This window comes from Lepisosteus platostomus, chromosome 5, assembly GCF_059453375.1.
Source record: "Lepisosteus platostomus isolate fLepPlt1 chromosome 5, fLepPlt1.hap1, whole genome shotgun sequence".
Classification (NCBI taxonomy): domain Eukaryota; kingdom Metazoa; phylum Chordata; class Actinopteri; order Semionotiformes; family Lepisosteidae; genus Lepisosteus; species Lepisosteus platostomus.
In genome coordinates, this window is record NC_142615.1 from 53,578 (window position 1) to 73,290 (window position 19,713).

Consider the following 19,713-nt stretch of genomic DNA (forward strand, 5'->3'; position numbering starts at 1 on the left):
AGCACAGGCGGTTTTGTATGCTGCGGGGTTGTCTTTGAACCGCACTTTGAGAAACACGGCGGTCCGTCCCCTTAACTAGCTGAGCGTATCGTCCCTTGAACTTATTAATATAAACAAATATTTTTTTACAAGTTTTGGAAACAACGATCGGTGGAAAAAATCGTGTACATCTTTTTTCGGGCTACCTTGTTTGCACTGTTCTTAAAATGTCCCCCAAAAATTAAAATACGAAAAATTTCGAAAACAGCAAGAGAGATCCGTCTTGCAAATATTCGCTTCACCTGTATACCGACCGACGGTCTAATACGGTTTATATTCAGTTACTTTATCTGCAGCCTATTATTAATAACTATAATGATAGATGTGGCTTAAAATAAGTTTGATTTTGTCTTCTTGTTGCTACTTCGTCTGTTAAACCCACTGACACTGTTACGAAAATGTACTGGGCACTAGTTATATCATATTAGGCTGTTATCGATAAAAATACTTAAAAATGCACCCGCTTACCCGGCTTGAAGTGATCTTTATAAATCTCGTCTTCTAGGAAAGAGCAAAAAGACATTTTGCAAAACTAAAAGTTTGCCGTAACTCTACGATTTCAGCTGAAACGTAACTTTCGAGCGTCTTCTGTTTGCAAGCGTCTACCAGCCCGCAGGATCAGGTGGCCAGACTCAGATCACGTGACGAGGGGCTTCTCCTGTAGCGTGTGACACAACCACTGATGCTAGATGGCAATGATCCATCACTTCTGCCAAAAGGCTATAGCTTCTAGCTGAAGGTCGTAGCTCCTTTCGTTTGTCCTTTTGGATGCAGCATAGGGCCAGTGCAAAGGCACGGTTTATGTGATGCAATTACTCGTGCACTGGTTTTGAAAATGTTGCACCAGAGATCAGCACCTGCTGGTACAGCAACATCACGTTTTTGTTTTTCTTTAGCAGTCTGTGTCCCATCTCAGGCTTGTCAATCAAATCCCTAAGGTGTCTCGGTGACATGGTTGGTATGCTCTCCGTGATGGTGTTCTTAAGTTTAAATGTAGAAGACGTTTGCTGATAGGTGTGGTTTGCGTTGAGGTCTTGGACAGCTCTCTCTCCAGTCTCTCACTGCCTCAGCTTCAGCCCTGCTAAAACATCTTGGATCAGAACCTACCAAAGTGCTGCACAAACCAAACAAGTCTGCCTCATCCCCTGGGACACACAAACACAGCACAAACCGGGATACTCCGGGGCCCTTAGGGAATATATATGGGCCAGGAGGGAGACAACAAGCAGAAACAGACCCTGAAAGGCTCAGAGCTCACAGACCGGACAACAAAGGTAAACCTGGCTAAGAGAGAGGACAGGCTGTGCTCCTACCGCCAGCAGGGAGAAGCACAGAGATGCACTTTCTGCTGTACTGCACAAAACGCTCAAGAATCATATAAACATTCTTCACAATCATATACACCTGCCAAAACCACAACAGCTATCAATCCTAATGGGGTAGAAGGGAGAAAACGCATTAGAGATGCAGCCCAGTTTGGGATCTTCTGTCACAGCCTGAGGAACAGAAAATGACTCTCTCAAATAATAATAATAATAATAATAATAATAATAATAATAATAATAATAATAATAATAATAAAAGTTATTTGCTTAAAATGTTCTACTAATTCCTTTTGTATTCATAAAAGTTTAAATTCATTAGAGAAACACATAATAGATTTTTTCAATTAAGTTTAGTTATGAAAGACGGCACAGGAGGTACACAGTATGTGTTTGCCAATCTGTGCTTCGTTTCACGAAAAGGGAAGAAAGAAACAAGATTGTGGTGGTGGATGTTCAGTAGAAGTGTGTTCATTTTATTACGATTGATCCATTTCCTAATGTATGTTTTTTTTTATCTAAGTGCATTTGGACGCCCAGAGCCATTCCGCTGCAGAGCTCAGCTCATGCCTGCTGGGCTGTAGCTCTGCGGACTGCAGCACGCGGCAGCACATCTGGACTGCAGCGAACATCTGGGGGCTCTGCCGAACAACAACAGCAAAGTGTCCACAGGCAGGCTTTCCCAAAACCTGGCACCCTCTCGGCACCCTGCAGCGCAGTCAGAGGGAGAGAGAGAAATCGGGGGAGCCACGTGCACTCGTGTGATCTTGATGGTTTTGCACAGGTGAGTTCCCCATGCGTTGTCTACACACAAGGCAGCGAGTGTGTAAAATGGATTTAATATGCGTCGTGTGCAGAGCCCTCTCGGGTAAGACATAAGATCCATCCTATTGTTATTATCTATGGAACAAGAAAGTCTAAAATGTATAATTCACGAATTTTTTTATTTGCCCCTGGATTTATCTCAAGAGAGTTCACAGTCAGTAACCAGCGATTCAAGTTTGTCTTTTGTGGTCATGTACACCACTTTAGTAAAATGAGTGCATGAATGATTCTTTGTGTATAAACCATGCATCCATTCTCATATACTATATTTATAATAATAATAATAATAATAATAATAATAATAATTGCTTACACTTATATAGCGCTTTTCTGGACACTCCACTCAAAGCGCTTTACAGGTAATGGGGTCTCCCCTCCACCACCACCAATGTGCAGCATCCACCTGGATGATGCGACGGCAGCCATAGTGCGCCAGAACGCTCACCACACATCAGCTATCAGTGGGGAGGAGAGCAGAGTAATGAAGCCAATTCATAGATGGGGATGATTAGGAGGCCATGATTGGTTAGGGCCAATGGGAAATTTGTCCAGGACATCGGGGTTATACCCCTACTCTTTTCGAGAAACGCCCTGGGATTTTTAATGACCACAGAGAGTCAGGACCTCGGTTTTACGTCTCATCCGAAGGACGGCACCTGTTTACAGTATAGTGTCCCCATCACTATACTGGGGCATTAGGACCCACGTGGACCACAGGGTGAGCGCCCCCTGCTGGCCCCACTAACACCTCTTCCAGCAGCAACCTTAGTTTTTCCCTGGAGGTCTCCCATCCAGGTACTGACCAGGCTCACACCTGCTTAGCTTCAGGTGTGAGCCTGGTCATTTCCTGTATTTATTATACAGGAATGTGATTTGCTCTTACAGCATGTCAGGCTCTTCAAAGTCAGATCTCCTTGCACCAACAAGCACTGAAAAAGAGCGTTAAAGGTGCCAGCATTTCAATCTCCTCAAAATCACATTTGTCCAATGCAATGCCAGGGAACCTTGAAACAGAAGGTCACTTAATACTCAGCAGGTGTCACAATTCCAGAGCAGAGAGTCCTGGACAAACTCTAAATAAAGCAGGCTGTATTTACTGGTGTCACCAAAATTGTCCCTGTGTGCTTGTGTTGTTATGGACTGGCATCCCACCCAGAGAGTAGTCCAGTCTTGCCTCACTGTGTTTGTTGGATAGTATCTAGGGCTGCTCCTCTCTTACCAGCACTTTCTGATAATGCTTGGCTGAGTGGCACTTCCTACTTCTGAAACAAAAACCTTCAGAATATATCTCCCATGATGTGACCACAAAATCCACAAAATAGCATGGTGTCAAAGCAATCAAACTTCATTGTGAGAGTGATTGACAAAGGAAAAATGTTTTGTACTGTATGAAGAACATATAAATACATGGAAAGCCTTGCAGAGCCTATAAACAGTTGGAATGTTGTTTCTAGTTTTTTACATACATTTTAGGCAAAACTACGCTATCCATGCCAGTACAAATCTAGCAATTAGCTAGTCAAATTAAGATAGTCATGTTGTGGGAAATCATCTGCCAAGATTATATTCGCAGGCTTTAAAATCAAAAGCACAAGAGAGAGAAACCCAGGCTGTTAATCTATAGTGATGGCCTGGCCTGCACTCTGCCCTAAAGACAATGAAGTCTAGGTCAACACCGGCAGAAGTAGGCAGAGATGAGGTTAGGCCATGAAACAGACTTGTCCACATCATCTAGACTGCTTGTCTAGTGTAGATTAAGAGCAATAACAAAATGATTGTAAAGCACAAAGTGGTCATGGTTTTCTATAGTAGGCTGTGCCAGAATCAATTAGGACAGATACATTTGATTAATTGTGAAAACTGCAACTGTCATGGTCCTAGATGTACAATATAACAGTGTTATGGTTTACATAAACGTGTTTTTAACTGCAGAATTACAAGGAAGCCAAAGATTGTGTGGAAGTCTAAACATTTATTGAGTTTGAGGACACTTGGCATAACCGGCTGGCTGAGACCCATCCTCCCGGCCATAAAACAAGCAGGCTAGGACCTCCAAGCTCAGTGAAAAGGCAACCAAGGGGTAGCTGTAAGTGAAAATGGGCTGGAAGAGGGATGCAAAAATGAGCGAGGAAGAGGAGAGGCAGCTGTGTGGTATAACTGGGAAAGAGAGGTAAATACAGTACATCAGGATTAGTTGTAAGTTGTGGTAGCTGAGCTTAATCGATTTGGCTGCCTTCCTCCTCTCCAAACATTTGTTAGAACTCCATTGCTCAGTGAGGAAGTCAGAGAAATGTTTGGTTTTTAAAATAAGCAATACAATACCCATGACACTCTAACTTACTGAAGGGTTAGAAAAGAATCCACGCACTGGCACGGGTCTTACTGACTGAACAAGACTGAATCAGATCAGTCAGGGGTCTGTATACCCCCTGTACAGCAGTGTGTCGAATTTGCAAAAAGTTTGCCTGGGAGATGCTCAATACTTTGAAAACGCTATGAGAATTTGAACCAAGATGCCAAAAATGACAGGGATGGATCATGCTCTATCTTGTTGTCCAACATGATCCAGAAGAATCGCAAGGTTACCTTGTTGCAACTCTGAAAGAAAACTGCTTCTGTTGAGGAATTAACAGAACTTAAAAAACCAAACTCATCGACAGCTCAGTCTCGCTTTAACTTTTAATTCACAGACTACCACCATTAAAACAGACAAAATGATATTTTGAGCTAAACTTCAGTGTTATTCCTAAGAGCTTGACACTAAATACACTTAAAATATTGTAGTGCAACTACTTTCAGTGTGTCTTAGGAATCTGGAAGTCATTTGTGCATCTCACGGGGCAACTTTTTGAACGTGCCGTTATCGAAATGTTCCGAAGGGCTCAAGCTAGGGTTAGGGTTGGGGTTTTAACAACACCTAGACAATTTGTGATACATTTGCTGTGCTCCAGAATGCATGTGAAATGCAGGAAAAGTGTTCTGTGCCCGTATCCTCGCAAACAAAATTTGGCCCAATTTTGCTTTTTTTCATAAGCCGCGCCGCGCGCCTGTCGAAAAGTGGTCAAAAATCTCAATTTTCAAAACACACTTTCAACATGCTAAACCATCTCTTTTTGAACTGTTTTACGTTTTAAACCAGACAAAATGATACGTTGAGCTTAACTTCAGTGTAATTTACAATCCTAGAGTGCTCACGGCACAAATCAAGGGCCTTTCAGGGGCCATTTCAGCAGAAGGTTACAAAATAAGAAATACTGAGCAAGGACAATGAGCTTGACACTAAATGCACTTAAAATATTATAGTGCCGCTACTTTCAGTGTTTCTTAGGAATCTGGAAGTGATTTGCGCATCTCACGGGGCAACTTTTTGAACGTGCCGTTTTCGAAATGTTCCGAAGGGCTCAAGCTAGGGTTGGGGTTTTAACAACACCCAGACAATTTGTGATACATTTGCTGTGCTCCAGGATGCATGTGAAATGCAGGAAGAGTGTTCTGTGCCCGTTTCCTCGCAAACTAAATTTGGCCCAATTTTGCTTTTTTTCATAAGCCGCGCGCCTGTCGAAAAGTGGTCAAAAATCTCAATTTTCAAAACACACTTTAAACATGCTAAACCATCTCTTTTTGAACTGTTTTAAGGTTTTAAACCAGACAAAATGATACGTTGAGCTTAACTTCAGTGTAATTTACAATCCTAGAGTACTCACGGCACAAATCAAAGGCCTTTCAGAGGCCATTTCAGCAGAAGGTTACAAAATAAGAAATACTGAGCAAGGACAATGAGCTTGACACTAAATACACTTAAAATATTGTAGTGCAACTACTTTCAGTGTGTCTTAGGAATCTGGAAGTCATTTGTGCATCTCACGGGGCAACTTTTTGAACGTGCCGTTTTCGAAATGTTCCGAAGGGCTCAAGCTAGGGTTAGGGTTGTGGTTTTAACAACACCTAGACAATTTGTGATACATTTGCTGTGCTCCAGGATGCATGTGAAATGCAGGAAAAGTGTTCTGTGCCCGTTTCCTCGCAAACGAAATTTGGCCCAATTTTCCTTTTTTTCATAAGCCGCGCGCCTGTCGAAAAGTGGTCAAAAATCTCAATTTTCAAAACACACTTTCAACATGTTAAACCATCTCTTTTTGAACTGTTTTAACGTTTTAAACCAGACAAAATGATACGTTGAGCTTAACTTCAGAGTAATTTACAATCCTAGAGTGCTCACGGCACAAATCAAGGGCCTTTCAGGGGCAATTTCACCAGAAGGTTACAAAATAAGAAATACTGAGCAAGGACAATGAGCTTGACACTAAATACACTTAAAATATTGTAGTGCAACTACTTTCAGTGTGTCTTAGGAATCTGGAAGTCATTTGCGCATCTCACAGGGCAACTTTTTGAACGTGCCGTTTTCGAAATGTTCCGAAGGGCTCAAGCTAGGGTTAGGGTTTTAACAACACCCAGACAATTTGTGATACATTTGCTGTGCTCCAGGATGCATGTGAAATGCAGGAAAAGTGTTCTGTGCCCGTTTCCTCGCAAACGAAATTTGGCCCAATTTTGCTTTTTTTCATAAGCCGCGCGCCTGTCGAAAAGTGGTCAAAAATCTCAATTTTCAAAACACACTTTCAACATGCTAAACCATCTCTTTTTGAACTGTTTTAACGTTTTAAACCAGACAAAATGATACGTTGAGCTTAACTTCAGTGTAATTTACAATCCTAGAGTGCTCACGGCACAAATCAAGGGCCTTTCAGGGGCAATTTCACCAGAAGGTTACAAAATAAGAAATACTGAGCAAGGACAATGAGCTTGACACTAAATACACTGAAAATATTGTAGTGCAACTACTTTCAGTGTGTCTTAGGAATCTGGAAGTCATTTGTGCATCTCACGGGGCAACTTTTTGAACGTGCCGTTTTCGAAATGTTCCGAAGGGCTCAAGCTAGGGTTAGGGTTGGGGTTTTAACAACACCTAGACAATTTGTGATACATTTGCTGTGCTCCAGGATGCATGTGAAATGCAGGAAAAGTGTTCTGTGCCCGTTTCCTCGCAAACGAAATTTGGCCCAATTTTGCTTTTTTTCATAAGCCGCGCGCCTGTCGAAAAGTGGTCAAAAATCTCAATTTTCAAAACACACTTTCAACATGCTAAACCATCTCTTTTTGAACTGTTTTACGTTTTAAACCAGACAAAATGATACGTTGAGCTTAACTTCAGTGTAATTTACAATCCTAGAGTGCTCACGGCACAAATCAAGGGCCTTTCAGGGGCAATTTCAGCAGAAGGTTACAAAATAAGAAATACTGAGCAAGGACAATGAGCTTGACACTAAATACACTTAAAATATTGTAGTGCAACTACTTTCAGTGTGTCTTAGGAATCTGGAAGTCATTTGTGCATCTCACGGGGCAACTTTTTGAACGTGCCGTTTTCGAAATGTTCCGAAGGGCTCAAGCTAGGGTTAGGGTTGGGGTTTTAACAACACCCAGACAATTTGTGATACATTTGCTGTGCTCCAGGATGCATGTGAAATGCAGGAAAAGTGTTCTGTGCCCGTTTCCTCGCAAACTAAATTTGGCCCAATTTTGCTTTTTTTCATAAGCCGCGCGCCTGTCGAAAAGTGGTCAAAAATCTCAATTTTCAAAACACACTTTCAACATGCTAAACCATCTCTTATTGAACTGTTTTAACGTTTTAAACCAGACAAAATGATACGTTGAGCTTAACTTCAGTGTAATTTACAATCCTAGAGTGCTCACGGCACAAATCAAGGGCCTTTCAGGGGCAATTTCACCAGAAGGTTACAAAATAAGAAATACTGAGCAAGGACAATGAGCTTGACACTAAATACACTTAAAATATTGTAGTGCAACTACTTTCAGTGTGTCTTAGGAATCTGGAAGTCATTTGCGCATCTCACAGGGCAACTTTTTGAACGTGCCGTTTTCGAAATGTTCCGAAGGGCTCAAGCTAGGGTTAGGGTTTTAACAACACCCAGACAATTTGTGATACATTTGCTGTGCTCCAGGATGCATGTGAAATGCAGGAAAAGTGTTCTGTGCCCGTTTCCTCGCAAACGAAATTTGGCCCAATTTTGCTTTTTTTCATAAGCCGCGCGCCTGTCGAAAAGTGGTCAAAAATCTCAATTTTCAAAACACACTTTCAACATGCTAAACCATCTCTTTTTGAACTGTTTTAACGTTTTAAACCAGACAAAATGATACGTTGAGCTTAACTTCAGTGTAATTTACAATCCTAGAGTGCTCACGGCACAAATCAAGGGCCTTTCAGGGGCAATTTCACCAGAAGGTTACAAAATAAGAAATACTGAGCAAGGACAATGAGCTTGACACTAAATACACTGAAAATATTGTAGTGCAACTACTTTCAGTGTGTCTTAGGAATCTGGAAGTCATTTGTGCATCTCACGGGGCAACTTTTTGAACGTGCCGTTTTCGAAATGTTCCGAAGGGCTCAAGCTAGGGTTAGGGTTGGGGTTTTAACAACACCTAGACAATTTGTGATACATTTGCTGTGCTCCAGGATGCATGTGAAATGCAGGAAAAGTGTTCTGTGCCCGTTTCCTCGCAAACTAAATTTGGCCCAATTTTCCTTTTTTTCATAAGCCGCGCGCCTGTCGAAAAGTGGTCAAAAATCTCAATTTTCAAAACACACTTTCAACATGCTAAACCATCTCTTTTTGAACTGTTTTAACGTTTTAAACCAGACAAAATGATACGTTGAGCTTAACTTCAGAGTAATTTACAATCCTAGAGTGCTCACGGCACAAATCAAGGGCCTTTCAGGGGCAATTTCACCAGAAGGTTACAAAATAAGAAATACTGAGCAAGGACAATGAGCTTGACACTAAATACACTTAAAATATTGTAGTGCAACTACTTTCAGTGTGTCTTAGGAATCTGGAAGTCATTTGCGCATCTCACAGGGCAACTTTTTTGAACGTGCCGTTTTCGAAATGTTCCGAAGGGCTCAAGCTAGGGTTAGGGTTTTAACAACACCCAGACAATTTGTGATACATTTGCTGTGCTCAAGGATGCATGTGAAATGCAGGAAAAGTGTTCTGTGCCCGTTTCCTCGCAAACTAAATTTGGCCCAATTTTGCTTTTTTTCATAAGCCGCGCGCCTGTCGAAAAGTGGTCAAAAATCTCAATTTTCAAAACACACTTTCAACATGCTAAACCATCTCTTATTGAACTGTTTTAACGTTTTAAACCAGACAAAATGATACGTTGAGCTTAACTTCAGTGTAATTTACAATCCTAGAGTGCTCACGGCACAAATCAAGGGCCTTTCAGGGGCAATTTCACCAGAAGGTTACAAAATAAGAAATACTGAGCAAGGACAATGAGCTTGACACTAAATACACTCAAAATATTGTAGTGCAACTACTTTCAGTGTGTCTTAGGAATCTGGAAGTAATTTGTGCATCTCACGGGGCAACTTTTTGAACGTGCCGTTTTCGAAATGTTCCGAAGGGCTCAAGCTAGGGTTAGGGTTGTGGTTTTAACAACACCTAGACAATTTGTGATACATTTGCTGTGCTCCAGGATGCATGTGAAATGCAGGAAAAGTGTTCTGTGCCCGTTTCCTCGCAAACGAAATTTGGCCCAATTTTGCTTTTTTTCATAAGCCGCGCGCCTGTCGAAAAGTGGTCAAAAATCTCAATTTTCAAAACACACTTTCAACATGCTAAACCATCTCTTTTTGAACTGTTTTACGTTTTAAACCAGACAAAATGATACGTTGAGCTTAACTTCAGTGTAATTTACAATCCTAGAGTGCTCACGGCACAAATCAAGGGCCTTTCAGGGGCAATTTCAGCAGAAGGTTACAAAATAAGAAATACTGAGCAAGGACAATGAGCTTGACACTAAATACACTTAAAATATTGTAGTGCAACTACTTTCAGTGTGTCTTAGGAATCTGGAAGTCATTTGTGCATCTCACGGGGCAACTTTTTGAACGTGCCGTTTTCGAAATGTTCCGAAGGGCTCAAGCTAGGGTTAAGGTTGGGGTTTTAACAACACCCAGACAATTTGTGATACATTTGCTGTGCTCCAGGATGCATGTGAAATGCAGGAAAAGTGTTCTGTGCCCGTTTCCTCGCAAACGAAATTTGGCCCAATTTTGCTTTTTTTCATAAGCCGCGCGCCTGTCGAAAAGTGGTCAAAAATCTCAATTTTCAAAACACACTTTCAACATGCTAAACCATCTCTTTTTGAACTGTTTTACGTTTTAAACCAGACAAAATGATACGTTGAGCTTAACTTCAGTGTAATTTACAATCCTAGAGTGCTCACGGCACAAATCAAGGGCCTTTCAGGGGCAATTTCAGCAGAAGGTTACAAAATAAGAAATACTGAGCAAGGACAATGAGCTTGACACTAAATACACTTAAAATATTGTAGTGCAACTACTTTCAGTGTGTCTTAGGAATCTGGAAGTCATTTGTGCATCTCACGGGGCAACTTTTTGAACGTGCCGTTTTCGAAATGTTCCGAAGGGCTCAAGCTAGGGTTAGGGTTGTGGTTTTAACAACACCTAGACAATTTGTGATGCATTTGCTGTGCTCCAGGATGCATGTGAAATGCAGGAAAAGTGTTCTGTGCCCGTTTCCTCGCAAACTAAATTTGGCCCAATTTTCCTTTTTTTCATAAGCCGCGCGCCTGTCGAAAAGTGGTCAAAAATCTCAATTTTCAAAACACACTTTCAACATGCTAAACCATCTCTTTTTGAACTGTTTTACGTTTTAAACCAGACAAAATGATACGTTGAGCTTAACTTCAGTGTAATTTACAATCCTAGAGTGCTCACGGCACAAATCAAGGGCCTTTCAGGGGCAATTTCAGCAGAAGGTTACAAAATAAGAAATACTGAGCAAGGACAATGAGCTTGACACTAAATACACTTAAAATATTGTAGTGCAACTACTTTCAGTGTGTCTTAGGAATCTGGAAGTCATTTGCGCATCTCACGGGGCAACTTTTTGAACGTGCCGTTTTCGAAATGTTCCGAAGGGCTCAAGCTAGGGTTAGGGTTGTGGTTTTAACAACACCTAGACAATTTGTGATACATTTGCTGTGCTCCAGGATGCATGTGAAATGCAGGAAAAGTGTTCTGTGCCCGTTTCTCGCAAACTAAATTTGGCCCAATTTTGCTTTTTTTCATAAGCCGCGCGCCTGTCGAAAAGTGGTCAAAAATCTCAATTTTCAAAACACACTTTCAACATGCTAAACCATCTCTTTTTGAACTGTTTTAACGTTTTAAACCAGACAAAATGATACGTTGAGCTTAACTTCAGTGTAATTTACAATCCTAGAGTGCTCACGGCACAAATCAAGGGCCTTTCAGGGGCAATTTCACCAGAAGGTTACAAAATAAGAAATACTGAGCAAGGACAATGAGCTTGACACTAAATACACTTAAAATATTTTAGTGCAACTACTTTCAGTGTGTCTTAGGAATCTGGAAGTCATTTGTGCATCTCACGGGGCAACTTTTTGAACGTGCCGTTTTCGAAATGTTCCGAAGGGCTCAAGCTAGGGTTAGGGTTGGGGTTTTAACAACACCTAGACAATTTGTGATACATTTGCTGTGCTCCAGAATGCATGTGAAATGCAGGAAAAGTGTTCTGTGCCCGTATCCTCGCAAACAAAATTTGGCCCAATTTTGCTTTTTTTCATAAGCCGCGCCGCGCGCCTGTCGAAAAGTGGTCAAAAATCTCAATTTTCAAAACACACTTTCAACATGCTAAACCATCTCTTTTTGAACTGTTTTACGTTTTAAACCAGACAAAATGATACGTTGAGCTTAACTTCAGTGTAATTTACAATCCTAGAGTGCTCACGGCACAAATCAAGGGCCTTTCAGGGGCCATTTCAGCAGAAGGTTACAAAATAAGAAATACTGAGCAAGGACAATGAGCTTGACACTAAATGCACTTAAAATATTATAGTGCCGCTACTTTCAGTGTGTCTTAGGAATCTGGAAGTGATTTGCGCATCTCACGGGGCAACTTTTTGAACGTGCCGTTTTCGAAATGTTCCGAAGGGCTCAACCTAGGGTTAGGGTTGGGGTTTTAACAACACCCAGACAATTTGTGATACATTTGCTGTGCTCCAGGATGCATGTGAAATGCAGGAAGAGTGTTCTGTGCCCGTTTCCTCGCAAACTACATTTGGCCCAATTTTGCTTTTTTTCATAAGCCGCGCGCCTGTCGAAAAGTGGTCAAAAATCTCAATTTTCAAAACACACTTTAAACATGCTAAACCATCTCTTTTTGAACTGTTTTAAGGTTTTAAACCAGACAAAATGATACGTTGAGCTTAACTTCAGTGTAATTTACAATCCTAGAGTACTCACGGCACAAATCAAAGGCCTTTCAGAGGCCATTTCAGCAGAAGGTTACAAAATAAGAAATACTGAGCAAGGACAATGAGCTTGACACTAAATACACTTAAAATATTGTAGTGCAACTACTTTCAGTGTGTCTTAGGAATCTGGAAGTCATTTGCGCATCTCACGGGGCAACTTTTTGAACGTGCCGTTTTCGAAATGTTCCGAAGGGCTCAAGCTAGGGTTAGGGTTTTAACAACACCCAGACAATTTGTGATACATTTGCTGTGCTCCAGGATGCATGTGAAATGCAGGAAAAGTGTTCTGTGCCCGTTTCCTCGCAAACGAAATTTGGCCCAATTTTGCTTTTTTTCATAAGCCGCGCGCCTGTCGAAAAGTGGTCAAAAATCTCAATTTTCAAAACACACTTTCAACATGCTAAACCATCTCTTTTTGAACTGTTTTACGTTTTAAACCAGACAAAATGATACGTTGAGCTTAACTTCAGTGTAATTTACAATCCTAGAGTGCTCACGGCACAAATCAAGGGCCTTTCAGGGGCAATTTCAGCAGAAGGTTACAAAATAAGAAATACTGAGCAAGGACAATGAGCTTGACACTAAATACACTTAAAATATTGTAGTGCAACTACTTTCAGTGTGTCTTAGGAATCTGGAAGTCATTTGTGCATCTCACGGGGCAACTTTTTGAACGTGCCGTTTTCGAAATGTTCCGAAGGGCTCAAGCTAGGGTTAGGGTTGGGGTTTTAACAACACCCAGACAATTTGTGATACATTTGCTGTGCTCCAGGATGCATGTGAAATGCAGGAAAAGTGTTCTGTGCCCGTTTCCTCGCAAACGAAATTTGGCCCAATTTTGCTTTTTTTCATAAGCCGCGCGCCTGTCGAAAAGTGGTCAAAAATCTCAATTTTCAAAACACACTTTCAACATGCTAAACCATCTCTTTTTGAACTGTTTTACGTTTTAAACCAGACAAAATGATACGTTGAGCTTAACTTCAGTGTAATTTACAATCCTAGAGTGCTCACGGCACAAATCAAGGGCCTTTCAGGGGCAATTTCAGCAGAAGGTTACAAAATAAGAAATACTGAGCAAGGACAATGAGCTTGACACTAAATACACTCAAAATATTGTAGTGCAACTACTTTCAGAGTGTCTTAGGAATCTGGAAGTCATTTGTGCATCTCACGGGGCAACTTTTTGAACGTGCCGTTTTCGAAATGTTCCGAAGGGCTCAAGCTAGGGTTAGGGTTGTGGTTTTAACAACACCTAGACAATTTGTGATACATTTGCTGTGCTCCAGGATGCATGTGAAATGCAGGAAAAGTGTTCTGTGCCCGTTTCCTCGCAAACGAAATTTGGCCCAATTTTGCTTTTTTTCATAAGCCGCGCGCCTGTCGAAAAGTGGTCAAAAATCTCAATTTTCAAAACACACTTTCAACATGCTAAACCATCTCTTTTTGAACTGTTTTACGTTTTAAACCAGACAAAATGATACGTTGAGCTTAACTTCAGTGTAATTTACAATCCTAGAGTGCTCACGGCACAAATCAAGGGCCTTTCAGGGGCAATTTCAGCAGAAGGTTACAAAATAAGAAATACTGAGCAAGGACAATGAGCTTGACACTAAATACACTTAAAATATTGTAGTGCAACTACTTTCAGTGTGTCTTAGGAATCTGGAAGTCATTTGCGCATCTCACGGGGCAACTTTTTGAACGTGCCGTTTTCGAAATGTTCCGAAGGGCTCAAGCTAGGGTTAGGGTTGTGGTTTTAACAACACCCAGACAATTTGTGATACATTTGCTGTGCTCCAGGATGCATGTGAAATGCAGGAAAAGTGTTCTGTGCCCGTCTCCTCGCAAACGAAATTTGGCCCAATTTTGCTTTTTTTCATAAGCCGCGCGCCTGTCGAAAAGTGGTCAAAAATCTCAATTTTCAAAACACACTTTCAACATGCTAAACCATCTCTTTTTGAACTGTTTTACGTTTTAAACCAGACAAAATGATACGTTGAGCTTAACTTCAGTGTAATTTACAATCCTAGAGTGCTCACGGCACAAATCAAGGGCCTTTCAGGGGCAATTTCAGCAGAAGGTTACAAAATAAGAAATACTGAGCAAGGACAATGAGCTTGACACTAAATACACTTAAAATATTGTAGTGCAACTACTTTCAGTGTGTCTTAGGAATCTGGAAGTCATTTGCGCATCTCACGGGGCAACTTTTTGAACGTGCCGTTTTCGAAATGTTCCGAAGGGCTCAAGCTAGGGTTAGGGTTGGGGTTTTAACAACACCTAGACAATTTGTGATACATTTGCTGTGCTCCAGGATGCATGTGAAATGCAGGAAAAGTGTTCTGTGCCCGTTTCCTCGCAAACTAAATTTGGCCCAATTTTGCTTTTTTTCATAAGCCGCGCGCCTGTCGAAAAGTGGTCAAAAATCTCAATTTTCAAAACACACTTTCAACATGCTAAACCATCTCTTTTTGAACTGTTTTAATGTTTTAAACCAGACAAAATGATACGTTGAGCTTAACTTCAGTGTAATTTACAATCCTAGAGTGCTCACGGCACAAATCAAGGGCCTTTCAGGGGCAATTTCACCAGAGGGTTACAAAATAAGAAATACTGAGCAAGGACAATGAGCTTGACACTAAATACACTTAAAATATTGTAGTGCAACTACTTTCAGTGTGTCTTAGGAATCTGGAAGTCATTTGTGCATCTCACGGGGCAACTTTTTGAACGTGCCGTTTTCGAAATGTTCCGAAGGGCTCAAGCTAGGGTTAGGGTTGGGGTTTTAACAACACCTAGACAATTTGTGATACATTTGCTGTGCTCCAGGATGCATGTGAAATGCAGGAAAAGTGTTCTGTGCCCGTTTCCACACAAACGAAATTTGGTCCAATTTTGCTTTTTTTCATAAGCCGCGCGCGCCTGTCGAAAAGTGGTCAAAAATCTCAATTTTCAAAACACACTTTCAACATGCTAAACCATCTCTTTTTGAACTGTTTTACGTTTTAAACCAGACAAAATGATATGTTGAGCTTAACTTCAGTGTAATTTATAATCCTAGAGTGCTCACGGCACAAATCAAGGGCCTTTCAGGGGCAATTTCAGCAGAAGGTTACAAAATAAGAAATACTGAGCAAGGACAATGAGCTTCACACTAAATACACTTAAAATATTGTAGTGCAACTACTTTCAGTGTGTCTTAGGAATCTGGAAGTCATTTGTGCATCTCACGGGGCAACTTTTTGAACGTGCCGTTTTCGAAATGTTCCGAAGGGCTCAAGCTAGGGTTAGGGTTGTGGTTTTAACAACACCCAGACAATTTGTGATACATTTGCTGTGCTCCAGGATGCATGTGAAATGCAGGAAAAGTGTTCTGTGCCCGTTTCCTCGCAAACGAAATTTGGCCCAATTTTGCTTTTTTTCATAAGCCGCGCGCCTGCCGAAAAGTGGTCAAAAATCTCAATTTTCAAAACACACTTTCAACATGCTAAACCATCTCTTTTTGAACTGTTTTAACGTTTTAAACCAGACAAAATGATACGTTGAGCTTAACTTCAGTGTAATTTACAATCCTAGAGTGCTCACGGCACAAATCAAGGGCCTTTCAGGGGCAATTTCACCAGAAGGTTACAAAATAAGAAATACTGAGCAAGGACAATGAGCTTGACACTAAATACACTTAAAATATTGTAGTGCAACTACTTTCAGTGTGTCTTAGGAATCTGGAAGTCATTTGTGCATCTCACGGGGCAACTTTTTGAACGTGCCGTTTTCGAAATGTTCCGAAGGGCTCAAGCTAGGGTTAGGGTTGGGGTTTTAACAACACCTAGACAATTTGTGATACATTTGCTGCGCTCCAGGATGCATGTGAAATGCAGGAAAAGTGTTCTGTGCCCGTTTCCACGCAAACGAAATTTGGCCCAATTTTGCTTTTTTTCATAAGCCGCGCGCCTGTCGAAAAGTGGTCAAAAATCTCAATTTTCAAAACACACTTTCAACATGCTAAACCATCTCTTTTTGAACTGTTTTACGTTTTAAACCAGACAAAATGATACGTTGAGCTTAACTTCAGTGTAATTTACAATCCTAGAGTGCTCACGGCACAAATCAAGGGCCTTTCAGGGGCAATTTCAGCAGAAGGTTACAAAATAAGAAATACTGAGCAAGGACAATGAGCTTGACACTAAATACACTTAAAATATTGTAGTGCAACTACTTTCAGTGTGTCTTAGGAATCTGGAAGTCATTTGCGCATCTCACGGGGCAACTTTTTGAACGTGCCGTTTTCGAAATGTTCCGAAGGGCTCAAGCTAGGGTTAGGGTTGTGGTTTTAACAACACCTAGACAATTTGTGATACATTTGCTGTGCTCCAGGATGCATGTGAAATGCAGGAAAAGTGTTCTGTGCCCGTTTCTCGCAAACTAAATTTGGCCCAATTTTGCTTTTTTTCATAAGCCGCGCGCCTGTCGAAAAGTGGTCAAAAATCTCAATTTTCAAAACACACTTTCAACATGCTAAACCATCTCTTTTTGAACTGTTTTAACGTTTTAAACCAGACAAAATGATACGTTGAGCTTAACTTCAGTGTAATTTACAATCCTAGAGTGCTCACGGCACAAATCAAGGGCCTTTCAGGGGCAATTTCAGCAGAAGGTTACAAAATAAGAAATACTGAGCAAGGACAATGAGCTTGACACTAAATACACTTAAAATATTGTAGTGCAACTACTTTCAGTGTGTCTTAGGAATTTGGAAGTCATTTGCGCATCTCACGGGGCAACTTTTTGAACGTGCCGTTTTCGAAATGTTCCGAAGGGCTCAAGCTAGGGTTAGGGTTTTAACAACACCCAGACAATTTGTGATACATTTGCTGTGCTCCAGGATGCATGTGAAATGCAGGAAAAGTGTTCTGTGCCCGTTTCCACGCAAACGAAATTTGGCCCAATTTTGCTTTTTTTCATAAGCCGCGCGCCTGTCGAAAAGTGGTCAAAAATCTCAATTTTCAAAACACACTTTCAACATGCTAAACCATCTCTTTTTGAACTGTTTTACGTTTTAAACCAGACAAAATGATACGTTGAGCTTAACTTCAGTGTAATTTACAATCCTAGAGTGCTCATGGCACAAATCAAGGGCCTTTCAGGGGCAATTTCACCAGAAGGTTACAAAATAAGAAATACTGAGCAAGGACAATGAGCTTGACACTAAATACACTTAAAATATTGTAGTGCAACTACTTTCAGTGTGTCTTAGGAATCTGGAAGTCATTTGTGCATCTCACGGGGCAACTTTTTGAACGTGCCGTTTTCGAAATGTTCCGAAGGGCTCAAGCTAGGGTTAGAGTTGGGGTTTTAACAACACCCAGACAATTTGTGATACATTTGCTGTGCTCCAGGATGCATGTGAAATGCAGGAAAAGTGTTCTGTGCCCGTTTCCTCGCTAACGAAATTTGGCCCAATTTTGCTTTTTTTCATAAGCCGCGCGCCTGTCGAAAAGTGGTCAAAAATCTCAATTTTCAAAACACACTTTCAACATGCTAAACCATCTCTTTTTGAACTGTTTTACGTTTTAAACCAGACAAAATGATACGTTGAGCTTAACTTCAGTGTAATTTACAATCCTAGAGTGCTCACGACACAAATCAAGGGCCTTTCAGGGGCAATTTCAGCAGAAGGTTACAAAATAAGAAATACTGAGCAAGGACAATGAGCTTGACACTAAATACACTTAAAATATTGTAGTGCAACTACTTTCAGTGTGTCTTAGGAATCTGGAAGTCATTTGCGCATCTCACGGGGCAACTTTTTGAACGTGCCGTTTTCGAAATGTTCCGAAGGGCTCAAGCTAGGGTTAGGGTTTTAACAACACCCAGACAATTTGTGATACATTTGCTGTGCTCCAGGATGCATGTGAAATGCAGGAAAAGTGTTCTGTGCCCGTTTCCTCGCAAACGAAATTTGGCCCAATTTTGCTTTTTTTCATAAGCCGCGCGCCTGTCGAAAAGTGGTCAAAAATCTCAATTTTCAAAACACACTTTCAACATGCTAAACCATCTCTTTTTGAACTGTTTTAACGTTTTAAACCAGACAAAATGATACGTTGAGCTTAACTTCAGTGTAATTTACAATCCTAGAGTGCTCACGGCACAAATCAAGGGCCTTTCAGGGGCAATTTCACCAGAAGGTTACAAAATAAGAAATACTGAGCAAGGACAATGAGCTTGACACTAAATACACTTAAAATATTGTAGTGCAACTACTTTCAGTGTGTCTTAGGAATCTGGAAGTCATTTGTGCATCTCACGGGGCAACTTTTTGAACGTGCCGTTTTCGAAATGTTCCGAAGGGCTCAAGCTAGGGTTAGGGTTGGGGTTTTAACAACACCTAGACAATTTGTGATACATTTGCTGTGCTCCAGGATGCATGTGAAATGCAGGAAAAGTGTTCTGTGCCCGTTTCCTCGCTAACGAAATTTGGCCCAATTTTGCTTTTTTTCATAAGCCGCGCGCCTGTCGAAAAGTGGTCAAAAATCTCAATTTTCAAAACACACTTTCAACATGCTAAACCATCTCTTTTTGAACTGTTTTACGTTTTAAACCAGACAAAATGATACGTTGAGCTTAACTTCAGTGTAATTTACAATCCTAGAGTGCTCACGACACAAATCAAGGGCCTTTCAGGGGCAATTTCAGCAGAAGGTTACAAAATAAGAAATACTGAGCAAGGACAATGAGCTTGACACTAAATACACTTAAAATATTGTAGTGCAACTACTTTCAGTGTGTCTTAGGAATCTGGAAGTCATTTGCGCATCTCACGGGGCAACTTTTTGAACGTGCCGTTTTCGAAATGTTCCGAAGGGCTCAAGCTAGGGTTAGGGTTGGGGTTTTAACAACACCTAGACAATTTGTGATACATTTGCTGCGCTCCAGGATGCATGTGAAATGCAGGAAAAGTGTTCTGTGCCCGTTTCCACGCAAACGAAATTTGGCCCAATTTTGCTTTCTTTCATAAGCCGCGCGCCTGTCGAAAAGTGGTCAAAAATCTCAATTTTCAAAACACACTTTCAACATGCTAAACCATCTCTTTTTGAACTGTTTTAACGTTTTAAACCAGACAAAATGATACGTTGAG

General features: G+C 41.0%; 1 long non-coding RNA gene across 2 annotated transcripts in view; it reads right to left on the bottom strand.

The window, feature by feature from the left end:
• Positions 1–19,713, bottom strand: part of LOC148662282 (uncharacterized) — a 211,415-nt gene that overhangs the window by 36,152 nt on the left and 155,550 nt on the right. The window contains exon 1 of one of the 2 annotated variants that reach the window (XR_015936284.1): positions 508–1,328. The exons of the other annotated variant lie outside the window; for it this stretch is intronic. This is a non-coding gene — a long non-coding RNA (uncharacterized LOC148662282). Of the gene's footprint in view, positions 1–507; positions 1,329–19,713 lie in introns of those variants that run through there. 2 annotated transcript variants of the gene reach the window in all.